At 40.5% G+C, this 14,659-nt stretch overlaps 1 protein-coding gene across 1 annotated transcript in view; it reads right to left on the bottom strand.

Moving 5' to 3' along the window:
• The window catches only part of LOC132881451 (exostosin-1), a 417,070-nt gene that overhangs the window by 357,263 nt on the left and 45,148 nt on the right, over positions 1 to 14,659 (bottom strand). The window lies entirely within an intron of this gene.

Below are 14,659 nucleotides of genomic sequence, written 5' to 3'. Positions count from 1 at the left end.
GTCATGAAATTTCAAATGAGCCAATATTTGGCATGAATTTTCAAAATGTCTTACTTTCAACATTTGATATGTTGTCTATGTTCTATTGTGAATACAATATCAGTTTTTGAGATTTGTAAATTATTGCATTCCGTTTTTATTTACAATTTGTACTTTGTCCCAACTTTTTTGGAATCGGGGTTGTACAGTACACTGAAGGGTGGAATTTCTCATCTCATCTCATCTCATTATCTCTAGCCACTTTATCCTTCTACAGGGTTGCAGGCAAGCTGGAGCCTATCCCAGCTGACTACAGGCGAAAGGCGGGGTACACCCTGGACAAGTCGCCAGGTCATCACAGGGCTGACACATAGACACAGACAACCATTCACACCTACGGTCAATTTAGAGTCACTAGTTAACCTAACCTGCATGTCTTTGGACTGTGGGGGAAACCGGAGCACCCGGAGGAAACCCACGCGGACACGGGGAGAACATGCAAACTCCACACAGAAAGGCCCTCGCCGGCCCCGGGGCTCGAACCCAGGACCTTCTTGCTGTGAGGCGACAGCGCTAACCACTACACCACCGTGCCGCCCCAGGGTGGAATTTATTGTCAATATTATTACCATCTGTCAGCTATGGGTTAGAGTTGGATGTATATGCAGAAGGTGTTGTTTATTAATAAAAGTGAAAACAAGCAAACAATCCAGAATGGCAGGCAAAATTGTAAACAGTAAAACAGACATCACAGGCAAAGGCAGAATCGGCAATGAGAAAATAGGAAATCAGGGATCAAGAAACCAGAACAATCAAGGAATATCTAATGAATCTCACTCGCAAACTGCGAGTGCCTTCCAAGTCCTTATACAGGCACATTGATTGCGCCTTAATCTGGTGCAGGTATGAGTCATTAACAATGCGCTTGCAAGAGTCTGTTTGGAGCATGTGCTGTCTGGAGCGCGCCCGAGAGACTGTCTGATGCATGCGCCAAGGTGTGCAGGTGTGACAGAAACACGCACACACACACCCAACCCCCCGAAGAGCTTAAATCCATCTTCCCTGGCCCTGGGGATGAGGGCCTGACGCTGGATGTTGTGCCATCAGCACTTCGCTCTGTGCCAACGTGGCACCAGATTCTTGGCTCAGGTTGGGGCTTCGGCTTGGGCTCTAGACATGACTTGGACTCTGGACTGGACATGGGCTCAAGCTTCGGATAGGACCTGGACTCTGGACTGGACATGGGCTCAAGCTCCGGACAGTACTTGGACTCTGAACTGGACATGGGCTTGAGCTTAAGCTTTGGACAGGACTTGGACCCTTGCCTGGACATGGGTTCAATCATGGGCTCGAGCTCTGGACAGGACTTGACTTCTGGATTGGACATGGGCTCGGGCTCTGGACTGGACATGGGCTCAAGCTCTGGACTGGACATGGGCTCGAGCTCTGGAATGGACATGGGCTTGAGTTCTGGACATGACTTGGCCTGTGGACTGGACATGGGCTCGAGCTCTTGACTGGACATGGGCTTGAGCTCTGGACAGGATTGGACCCTGAACTGGACATGGGTTCAAGCATGGGCTGGAGCTCTGGAAAGGACTTGGCCTCCGGATTGGACATGGGCTTGGGCTCCGGACTGGACATGGGCTCAAGCTCCAGACTGGACATGGGCTTGAGCTCTGGACTGGATTTGGGTTCTGGACTGTTTATGGGCTCGAGTTCTGGACATGACTTGGACAAAAGTCAACAATGAAAACAATGTTTAACTCGAAGGGTGCATGGTAGAGTGCATACCTCCCCCAAGCCACATATTACCAACATCAAAATCAAATCACTTGAACCTATGATAATATGAAAGCTGTTTACTAAATTTCATCCAAATCCATTCACTACTTTTTGAGTGACACTGGAAACAGACAAAAAAAAAATGCTGGATCCACATACATATCTGGATTTGCATCAAAATCTAGTCAATTGTTCCTTGGCCCATGCCCAACCTTTGCTTGAAATTTCATCAAAATCTGTTCACTACATTTTGAGTTATGTTGAGAAAAACAAACAAACAAACAAACAAACAAACAAACAAATTGAAGTTAAAAACCAACCTCGTCCAACAAAGTTTGTGGAGGTAAAGATGACTAAGACACAGTACACAATGTAGTCCATCATATAATTGGAAATTTACTAATTTTCACTGAATACACCTGGATTAGCGTGCAAGCTTCATTTTCACTCAATATTCTTGTGTCCAAACAAGTTTAACATCATGTCAGTCTTTGTAAAATGTCCTCCAAAAGTCCTTCAACAGAAACATCAGATATTCAATACTTTTACAGATATTCAAAGCTTTTTCCTCACAAACAAAAAGGGAGTGTTATGATGAAAACTTTCATGTAGAGTGGTGCTTGAAAGTTTGTGAAACCTTTAGAATTTTCTATATTTCTGCATAAATATGACCTAAAACATCAGTCCTAAAAGTAGATAAAGAGAACCCAATTAAACAAATGAGACAAAAATATTATACTTGGTTATTTATTTACTGAGGAAAATGATCCAATATTACATATCTGTGAGTGGCAAAAGTATGTGAACCTCTAGGATTAGCAGTTAATTTGAAGGTGAAATTAGAGTCAGGTGTTTTCAATCAATGTGATGACAATCAGGTGTGAGTGGGCACCTGTTTTATTTAAAGAACAGGGATCTATCAAAGTCTGATCTTCACAACACGTTTGTGGAAGTGTATCATGGCATGCACAAAGGAGAAACAAAGGACGGCTTGCCATCATTGATGGAACAATGAATTCTGAATTATACCAGCAAATTAAAGGAAAATGTCAGGACATCTGTCCATGAACTGAATCTCAAGAGAAAGTGGGTCATGCAGCAAGACAACGACACTAAGCACACAAGTCGTTCTACCAAAGAATGGTTAAAGAAGAATAAAGTTAATGTTTTAGAATGGCTAAGTCAAAGTCCTGATCTTAATCCAATCAAAATGTTGTGGAAGGACCTGAAGTGAGCAGTTCATGTGAGGAAACCTACCAATATCCCAGAGTTGAAGCTGTTCTGTACGGAGGAATGGGCTAAAATTCCTCCAAGCCGGTGTGCAGGACTGATCAACAGTTACTGGAAATGTTTAGCTGCACTTATTGCTGCACAAGGGGGTCACACCAGATACTGAAAACACAGGTTTGCATACTTTGCCACTCACAGATATGTAATATTGGATCATTTTCCTCAACAAATAAATGACCAAGTATAATATTTTTGTATCATTTGTTTAACTGCATTCTCTTTATCTATTTTTAGGACTTGTGAAAATCTGATGATGTTTTAGGTCATATTTCTGCAGAAATATAGAAAATTCTAAAGGGTTCACAAACTTTCAAGCACCACTGGATACACTGCTAATTAAACACTTACAGTGATATACCACTTAATGCCAGCCAATATTATTTAAATATGTCACTCAGATACGCAATGTATTTCATCTGAAAAATGCAAGTGTTTCAACATGAGAAGATAAACTTCATATCTTCAAACCAATGTGTGATTTTCTTTTTATTATATCGACACATTCACAAACAAAAAGTACTCAAATTTATCAAAACAACACATCAATTTCTTCACAAATGACATATGGAGATTTATTTATGTCATGGTTTTGGCTCTCTATGTGCTGGATGAAACTCCTATGAAAAATACAAGTGGTCTACAGTGGTGATTGAAAGATTGTGAACCCTTTAGAATTTTCTATATTTCTGCATAAATATGATCTAAAACATCATCAGATTTTCACACAATTCTTAAAAGTAGATAAAGAGAACACAGTTAAATGAATGAGACAAAAGTATTAAACTTGGTTATTTATTTATTGAAGAAAATGATCCAATATTAGATATCTGCAAGTGGCAAAAGTATGTGAACTTTTGCTTTCAGTATCTGGTGTGACCCCCTTGTGCAGCAATAACTGAAACTAAACATTTCTGGTAACTGTTGATCAGTCCTGCACACTAGCTTGGAGGAATTTTAGCCCATTCCTCCATACAGAACAGCTTCAACTCCTGGGATGTTAGTGGGTTTCCTCACATGAACTGCTCACTTCAGGTCCTTCCACAACATTTCGATTGGATTAAGGTCAGGACTTTGACTTGGCCATTCCAAAACATTAACTTTATTCTTCTTTAATCATTCTTTGGTAGAACGACTTGTGTGCTTAGTGTCGTTGTCTTGCTGCATGACCCACCTTCTCTTGAGATTCACTTCATGGACAGATGTCCTGACATTTTCCTTTAGAATTCGCTGCTATAATTCAGAATTCAATGTTCCATCAATGATGGCAAGCCGTCCTGGCCCAGATGCAGCAAAACAGGCCCAAACCATGATACTACCACCACCACCATGTTTCACAGATGGGATAAGGTTCTTATGCTGGAATGCAGTCAGTGCGTTTACATGCACGTCCAAATCGAGCTACTGTCGGTAATCGAGCTAAGGGTCCCAGCAGGGGTGCCAGAGAAATCCAATCCTACATGTACACAAGGAAATTGAAATTGTGTGAGGTACATTGTGCACCCGAGCCACAGATGGCGCTACACGCCCCATCGTGTTGGTACACTTCCGGTTGTCGTCATGAAGAAGAGCTATTCAAGAGTATAAACAAAGTTATCAGCAGTGTTGCCAGATACTGCTGACGTTTTCCAGCCCAAAACATGTTCAAATCCGCCAAAATGCACTTAAAACTGCCCAATCTGGCAACACTGGCAGTTCTGTGTTCACAAGTTCCATGCTCAAGCTGTTAGGCTTGCTCTAACAGACTGTATGGCTACAAACTGTCCTGCGCAGACCACTGTTTTGTAAGACAACTTATTTTGCACAATTGTATATTTTTCTAAAGTCCATTTTTTGCTTACAAAAAAATATTTTTTTTGCTTACAATTTAACTTATGTCTTAATAAACACACAAAAAGTTCAATTGTTTTGTTTTTATTGCCATTCTTCAAATGTTGGACATATATATATATATATATATATATATATATATATATATATATATACACACACAAATACAATGACTTGTTTATGTACACAATTCACAGCTATGCAACAGCTGTACAGACGTATTTGGTGATATAGTAAGTGAGCTAAATTTTAACAGTGCAAACAATGCCACAAAAAGAAAAGATTCATGCCGTTGTCATGATTCGTTGTCATGCCGACCGAGGCTGTTGTGTTTCCCGCTTGTGGTCTCGTCACTCATCACTTCCAGAAGGGGCAGTGCTGAAGTAAGTAGCTCAAATACGTAGCTCAATAGGGTATACATGCACTAAGTAGCACGGCAGAAATCGCATAATCTAGGTCGTGTAGCTCGATTCCGAGAAATCAAGTTCGGTTCAATTTCAGCCGAATTAAGGTGTATATATGGCATTTTGAACTTCGATTTCAGTCGAGCAATGGCAGAAATTTGATTCTCTCTATGTGCATGTAAACGCACTGAGTGTTTTCCTTTCTCCAAACATAACGCTTCTCATTTAAACCAAAAAAGTTATATTTTGGTCTCATCCATCCATAAAACATTTTTCCAATAGCCTTCTGGGTTGTCCACATAATCTTTAGAAAACTGCAGATGAGCAGCAATGTTCTTTTGGAGAGCAGTGGCTTTCTCCTTGCAACCCTGCCATGCGCACCATTGTTGTTCAGTGTTCTCCTGATGGTGGACTCATGATCATTAACATTAGCCAATGTAAGAGAGGCCTTCAGTTGCTTAGAAGTTACCCTGGGGTCCTTTGTGACCTTGCTGACTATTACACACCTTTCTCTTGGAGTGATCTTTGTTGGTTGACCACTCCTGGCGAGGGTAACAATGGTCTTGAATTTCCTCCATTTGTACACCATCTGTCTGATTGGTGGAGTCCAAACTCTTTAGAGATGGTTTTGTAACCTTTTCCAGCCTGATGAGCATCAACAACGCTTTTTTTGAGGTCCTCAGAAATCTCCTTTGTTTGTGCCATGATACACTCCCACAAACATGTGTTGTGAAGATCAGACTTTGATAGATACCTGTTCTTTAAATAAAACAGGGTGCCCACTCACACCTGATTGTCATCCCATTGATTGAAAACACCTGACTCTCTAATTTCACCTTCAAATTAACTGCTAATCCTAGAGGTTCACATACTTTTGCCACTCACAGATATGTAATATTGGATCATTTTCCTCAATAAATAAATGAGCATAATAAATTTTTGTCTCATTTGTTTAACTGGGTTCTCTTTATCTACTTTTAGGACTTGTGTGAAAAACTGATGATGTTTTAGGTCATATTTATGCAGAAATATAGAAAATTCTAAAGGGTACCACTGTATTTCCCAGTAAAATGCTCATGTGTATTGTATATCATACGTTATATCATTTTGCAACAACATACACAGGGACTTTTATAGCTGACACTTTGCTTATTCTAAAACTACTAATAAACAAATTGCATTGTTATTGTTGATATGGCAAGGTTTAGTGTTGGGAGACGTTTTTTCATAATTCTGGAAGGATTCTCCATTGTGAGTGTTTTGTAACTTTTTTTAATACTCTGATTTCTCAGTGAACGTGACAAGTTGCTTTTTTGTCTGCTCTCGAGAGGCAAAAAACGAGATGCTGGTGAAGGAGTGGATGTTTATAGCTGCTGTAATGATATAAAGTGGTCACAAGAACTACTTTTACAGACACTCCACAGCATACAATGTAATTCTAATGGATGTTCTTCAAATAAAAATAAATAAAAGTGGTAACTTGGTAAATCTGTTTTATAAGAGGAATAAAACACTGTGACGTGCTATTATGAGAAAATTAACTTTGAGGTCAGGACAAGAAGTCCACTTCATCACACGGCTGATGATTTTACTGTAACAACATCACCTGGAGTGTTTTATGGTCTTACACATGGGCGACAATACAATAATCATTTATTCATTAACAGGCAAAGCTAACTTGATTTAGAGATAAAACGCACACGCGCACACAAAAAAAGAACTTAGACACAATTATGGCTTGAATTAGACTCACAAGATTAGACACACACGAACTGCACAAAGCCCACAATTCTGCTCTCTCTAATTTCACAGCTGTAAGCATGTAAAGGTTTTTCTTTCACAATAGCAAGCAGGGTTCCGTCTCTCAGACGCATAAATCCGTCTGGATCGATGACATCAATGTAACAGTACACTTTGTGCATCTGTGTGTGTGTGCGTGTTGATATGAATGTAGACTTGCTTGTAGAGTGGGCTATTGATTCGGTTGTTTCTCTCTCAGTGTGATCACGGGCAGGCAGATAAACTAAAGAAGGAAATGTGAACAAACACTGAAAGCCAATCCATCAGAGCTGGCAGGCCTGCCACTGGAAGACGAATGGAGGTTAAAACCAGAGTCGGACAGGAGCGTTCGAGTATCAGCCCTGTGATACACACTAACTGCACTGTTGCCATTTTATTAGGTACATCTACAATGTACTCACTGTAGCATGATCTTCCTGTGGGTTTTTAAACACTGTAGCAGTCTGCATTAGAGCTGCGACCTAGCCTTGATTTACAAACCAATTAGCACCAATTTATCAGCTTGTTTACAGACATCGTGACAGATAATGTGTGATATAAACACATTCGAGCCAGTGGAATGTAGTTCTGAAATAACCCAGATAATACTGACCAAAGGAGACTTAGACAGATGTATTCTCCTGAGCTTGGGTTACTATGTAGGAAGTCATGGTCTAATGGTTAGAGAAGCAGCATTGGGTCCCTTTTGGGACCAAAAGGCTGCCAGTTTGATTCCCTGGAATGGAACTGCCATTTTGTTTTTCTCTACTCACAGTATATGAGCTGATATCCTAGTAGTAGGGTAGCCAATCAGAGAGCGCGCAATTGCTCATATCCAGTGAATATGGAGATATATAAGGGTTAGGCTAATCAGCGACTTTTAGCACAGTCTAGCCAAACTAACCAATCAGAAAACATCTCTGCAAGAAGGTGAGCATACTATATATCCTATACAGGCCATTTCTTACAACAGTACTGTGTATGTATGTATTTCTGACACATTTTGGAGGTTAAGAAAAGAATGTGTGGTTAAATGGAGGGGTGGTGAGTAAGGCTGCTAACATTGCTTATCGCAGCTTTAAGGCTGATTCTAACTTTTCCCATTCTGAAAGCATTCTGAACAACTTTCCTCGTACATCCAAGTCACTTCATATTGGAGTCTCGTATTTTTGACACCGCTTCCATCTCATTTCCATTTCCCTTCACATCCTCATACTCATTCCCTCTTCCTCTCTCTGCTGGCCTTTTCACTTGTTTCTTCAATCTACCTCATGCAGGACCCAGTCACAACACACACACAGGTACACATACACAAACACACACTCAGGATCGATACATGGCAATGCCGTCTGTGACAGCTATTTACTTTTGTGACAAATGTGAAATGGCTGGACTTCATCAGCTGGGCCATCCGGTGCATTTAAACACTCATTACTACTGATGAAGTAACACGCACGCACGCACACACACACACACACACACACTGCTGAATAAAAATGTCTCCTCAAAATTTCTCTGTTCTACAAAGTCACTGCAGAAGAAGGTGGCATGAGGTCACAGCTCTGCTTCGTGAATTCGCTGTCACATGACCTCTTCAGCTCTCTGACCGTTCTGATCTCACTACAGAAACCCAGCAACTTTCTCAGACACATCAAAACTGCAACTACGCCAACATGGTGTCACACTTGTCATGTTGGAACTTTTTTCGCCCAATATTGTGAGCATTTTCTGGATTTCCACATTCAAAATCAATTGCTAAGTAAAAAATAATGACAGAAAATAATTCATGCATTTGCTTTTGTGTTTTACACATAATCTGGGACATAAATAAAAATTTAAGTGTGAATATATTGTATGGATTTGCATTTGCATATTGTTCACTGCTTTGGATAATGGGTGCCAATATTTAAATGCAAACTGCAAATTCCAGTTCACTGCTATGATTGGACACTTTGAGAAAGTGATAGCAAGCACGACATTAAAAAAAGAAAACGTCTTTGCAAATGTTTGCATTGCCACTGTCTATCATTGAGAACTGTCAATCAGAACGCAGTGGGCGGGAATTTGAAAGGTAAGTCCATCTTTTGTTTTGTTTCCTGTCATTATCATTAAACTATAGTGAACTGTCAGGTGAAAGTGTATCGGTGTATCGGGGCATAACTTGTTTTCTATGTTGTTTGTCAGGGAATTGGAGATAGCTTGTTATAGCTATATTTTATACATGACAATACATACAACCCCAAAGCTGAAAGCAGTGATTTTGAAACTTACTTTGACTTGTATCTCATTGCAGACAGAATAAACTCAAGATATTTCATGTTTTGTTGGTCAACTAGTTTCATTTGATAATATACATCCATTTCTGCATTTTAGGCCTGCAATAGATTCTAAAAAAAAAGTTGGAACGGGGTAATTTAGGGCTCGTAATGAGGTAAAACAATTAAACAATGATGTTATATCAACAGTTGACTAATCATGATTTGGTCTTTGAAGAGTCTTTGGGGAGAAAAGATGGACCAAGGATCTCCAGTTTGTCAACAAATGCATGAGAAAATTATTGAAATGTTTGAAAACAATGTTGCTCAAAGAAAAGTTTGGATATTTCACCCACTACGGTGCATAATATCATTAAACAATTCGAGGAATCTGGAGGAATTTTGGTGCATAAAGGGCAAGGGCTCAAGCCTAATCTAACACGTGTGCTCTCCAATCCTTCAGATGGCACTGCATTAGCATCTACAAAAAATATAACTTGACAGTTTCTAAAGCAAAGCCACCAATATAGCATGATTTTACAATGGAGATATCTGGTTTTGCAACAACAAGAACCCCCCCGCTGAACAGAAAGATGGCGCCACCATTGATCTCCTGATGGTATTGGTTCAGTTTTTTCCAGGTTGGCATTTGCGCTTGAACTCTTTAATTGCTTCCTCTGTATTTTTTTGGATTAGAAGTGAACTTTCTGTCACTACTTCAAATTTATCTCACGAGTTTCATTAAAAGGGCGGCACAGTGGTGTAATGGTTTGCACTGTTGCCTCACAGCAAGAAGGCTCTGGGTTCGAGCCCAGTGACTGATAGGGGCCTTTCTGTGTGGAGTTTGCATGTTCTCCCCATGTCTGCATGGGTTTCCTCTGGGTGCTCCGGTTTCCCCCACAGTCCAAAGACATGTAGGTTAGGCTAATTGGTGGTTCTAAATTGACTGTGACTGTGAGTGTGAATGGTTGTGTCTCTGTGTGTCAGCCCCATGATGATCTGGCGACTTGTCCAGGGTGTACCCCGCCTCTCGCCCATAGTCAGCTCGGATAGGCTTCAGCTTGCCCGCGACCCTGCACAGGATAAGTGGTTATGGATAATGGATGGATGGATGGGGAAGTTTCATTCAATAAATAAATAAATAAATAAATCCCATTCACAGGCACTTGATTGACAGGGTTACCTTGATAGTTGATAGTAAAAAAAAAAAATACAAAGACAAAAAGGATTGCTGCAAAGATGTTTTATTTTTGGCTGAGCTGTAGTTAAACCATCCAAAAATTTGGTTCTGAAAAGTTTTTTTTCTGTTCATTTATTCATCTTCAGTAAGTGTTTAATCCTAGTCAGGGTCATAGTGGATCTGGTTTCTATCTCCGGAACAATCTCAGTGAGTTGGGAATACACCTTGGATGGGAGTCAATCTCAGGACATATGCATTTTTGCATGGGGTAGTTTACAGTCTACTGTTGTTGTTGTTGTTGTTTTTTGTGGGGGGTGGACGGAGAACCTGTAGACCTGTAGGACACCCACATGAAGAGAACATGAAGCTCCACCCAGACAGTATCCTGATTTGAATTTTAAAAACTGAAGCTCTTTACACTAAAGTCCTGTTTGACTGATATTTGTGTTTGACTTTTTAACTCATTAAAATCAGAAATTAGACATTTTGGTAACTAAATAATGTAACATGAAAAAATGGACACTAATTTCTTAATCCTACTCTGCTGGGAAAAAAAATCTTTAATCTTCGTAGCTGTTTTTGTTTCTCAAAGAACTTTTGAAGTTCTGTGTGGGAGTGAATGAATGTCGAAGTGTACATACAAGAGAGAAACAAGAGGAGAGCAGGATGAAAAAAAGAAGTCAAGAAAAGAGAAAGACAGATAAGAAAGAAAGAGGGTGAGAAAGAGAGTGAGAGCTGGCGTCCAGACTGAGACTGTGAACTTCAGGCCAAAGATCTGACACTGAGCTGTTAAGCTGGAACACTTTCATTCTGCATCATGCTCTCTCTCTCCAAACATCCCTCCTGTCATCTCCTCTCATTACCCACAATCCTCCAGCTTGCAGTCCTGACAGCTTCACAACTGCCCACGGAGTGCATGAACGAGGGACCGAGAGACAGAAACAAAGAGTGAGGGGAAAAAAAAACAATGCCTCGGAGTGAAAGGGAGCAAGAGAATTCACAACCCTGCTCGTCATTCTACTGCCCGCTGTTCCTCATCTGCAGCGCCATCCAGATTTCACCTCGCTGTATGTCATGGCCTGAGTCCAAACCGAGAGAGAAAGAAACACATCAGACAGGCAGAGCAGTGAGAGAAGAGTCGGGCTTTCTGTAACTTCATGTTGATTTGTTTCCTACAACAGAAGCTCTGACAGTAGTGCAGCGAATGAACCACAGAGTCGTACTGTATTAATGCACTCACTCTCATAAGGTAGTGTTTCTATCAGAACAACAGAGGAGAGAGAGAGAGATTCATTTGTTAAGTCTTTTTTCTTTTTTGCTCTCTTTTTTCTTTTTTGTTTATTTATATATTTATATCTTTGTTTTTGTATGTTTTGAGCTCCTTGCCGTTTTTCTGTCCTGTTCAGATACATTGAACATCTCATCTCATTATCTCTAGCCGCTTTATCCTTCTACAGGGTCGCAGGCAAGCTGGAGCCTATCCCAGCTGACTACGGGCGAAAGGCGGGGTACACCCTGGACAAGTCGCCAGGTCATCACAGGGCTGACACATAGACACAGACAACCATTCACACTCACATTCACACCTACGGTCAATTTAGAGTCACCAGTTAACCTAACCTGCATGTCTTTGGACTGTGGGGGAAACCGGAGCACCCGGAGGAAACCCACGCGGACACGGGCAGAACATGCAAACTCCACACAGAAAGGCCCTCGCCGGCCCCAGGGCTTGAACCCAGGACCTTCTTGCTGTGAGGCGACAGCGCTAACCACTACACCACCGTGCCGCCCCTACATTGAACATTTTATTTTAATTCTTTCTTTCATTCTTTCTTTTCCTTTCCAATTTCCCTTTAGTGCAGTAAAGAAATAAATATATTAACTTTTCAGTGTGCTCAGTAATAGATTATTTATTAATTCATTCACATACCCCTTGCCATTTATCTACTGTCAAGATGCATTATGATTGTTTAAATGAGTTATTTACTTTGATTAATATATAACCCTTTTACTTCACATCAGCAGTGGGGAGAAAAAAAATATGTCTCTCTTTTGTCTTTCTTTCTTTTAAATAGAATACCCTTTTACTGCACCTCAGGAGTGGATAAACACTTCACACAGTGGGGCAAAAAAGTATTTAGTCAGCCACCAATTGTGCAAGTTCTCCCACTTAAAAAGATGAGAGAGGCCTGTAATTTTCATCATAGGTACACTTCAACTATGAGAGACAGAATGGAGGGAAAGAATCCAGGAAATCACATTGTAGGATTTTTAATGAATTAATTGGTAAATTCCTCGGTAAAATAAGTATTTGGTCACCTACAAACAAGCAAGATTTCTGGCTCTCACAGGCCTGTAACTTCTTCTTTAAGAGGCTCCTCTGTCCTCCACTCGTTACCTGTATTAATGGCACCTGATTGAACTCATTATCAGTATAAAAGACACCTGTCCACAACCTCAAACAGTCACACTCCAAACTCCACTATAGCCAATACCAAAGAGCTGTCAAAGGACACCAGAAACAAAATTGTAGACCTGCACCAGGCTGTGAAGACTGAATCTGCAATAGGTAAGCAGCTTGGTGTGAAGAAATCAACTGTGGGAGCAATTATTAGAAAATGGAAGACATACAAGACCACTGATAATCTCCCCCAATCTGGGGCTCCACGCAAGATCTCACCCTGTGGGGTCAAAATGATCATAAGAATGGTGAGCAAAAATCCCAGAACCACATGGGGGACCTAGTGAATGATCTGCAGAGAGCTGGGACCAAAGTAACAAAGGCTACCATCAGTAACACACTATGCCGCCAGGGACTCAAATCCTGCAGTGCCAGACGTGTCCCCCTGCTTAAGCCAGTACATGTCCAGGCCCGTCTGAAGTTTGCTAGAGAGCATTTGGATGATCCAGAAGAGGATTGGAAGAATGTCATATGGTCAGATGAAACCAAAATAGAACTTTTTGGTAAAAACTCAACTTGTGTTTGGAGGAGAAAGAATGCTGAGTTGCATCCAAAGAACACCATACCTACTGTGAAGCATGGGGGTGGAAACATCATGCTTTGGGGGTGTTTTTCTGCAAAGGGACCAGGACAACTGATCCGTGTAAAGGAAAGAATGAATGGGGCCATGTATCGTGAGATTTTGAGTGAAAGCCTCCTTCCATCAGCAAGGGCATTGAAGATGAAACATGGCTGGGTCTTTCAGCATGACAATGATCCCAAACACACCGCTCGGGCAATGAAGGAATGGCTTCATAAGAAGCATTTCAAGGTCCTGGAGTGGCCTAGCCAATCTCCAGATCTCAATCCCACAGAAAATCTTTGGAGGGAGTTGAAAGTCTGTGTTGCCCAGTGACAGCCCCAAAACATCAGTGCTCTAGAGGAGATCTGCATGGAGGAATGGGCCAAAATACCAGCAACAGTGTGTGAAAACCTTGTGAAGACTTACAGAAAACGTTTGACCTCTGTCATTGCCAACAAAGGGTATATAACAAAGTATTGAGATGAACTTTTGTTATTGACCAAATACTTATTTTCCACCATAATTTGCAAATAAATTCTTTAAAAATCAGTCAATGTGATTTTCTGGACTTTTTTTTTCTCATACTGTCTCTCATAGTTGAAGTGTACCGATGATGAAAATTACAGGCCTCTCTCATCTTTTTAAGTGGGAGAACTTGCACAATTGGTGACTGACTAAATACTTTTTTGCCCCACTCTATCTATCTATCTATCTATCTATCTATCTATCTATCTATCTATCTATCTATCTATCTATCTATCTATCGACAGTTGTGGTCAGAAGTTTACATACAGCGACATGAATGTCAGTGTCATGGCAATATTTGGGCTTTCAGTCATTTCTTTGAACTGTTCTTTTTCTGTGGCAGAATGATTGTACAGCATACAGCCTTAATAAAAAAAAAACACTAGAATTTGGTGCACAAGTTTTAATATTCTTTGGGTTTTCTGAAATCAACACAGGGTCAAAAATATACATACAGCACACCTAATATTTGGGTAAAATGTCTCTTCGCAAGATTCACCTTGACCAATTATTTTTGTTTACCATGAACAAGCTTCTGGCAAAATTCTGGTTGGATATTTCATGACTTTTCATGGTAGAATTGGTAGAGTTCAATTAATTTTTTTTTCTTGG

Source organism: Neoarius graeffei, chromosome 2, assembly GCF_027579695.1.
Source record: "Neoarius graeffei isolate fNeoGra1 chromosome 2, fNeoGra1.pri, whole genome shotgun sequence".
Lineage (NCBI taxonomy): Eukaryota > Metazoa > Chordata > Actinopteri > Siluriformes > Ariidae > Neoarius > Neoarius graeffei.
This window is presented reverse-complemented; position numbering and strand designations above follow the sequence as displayed.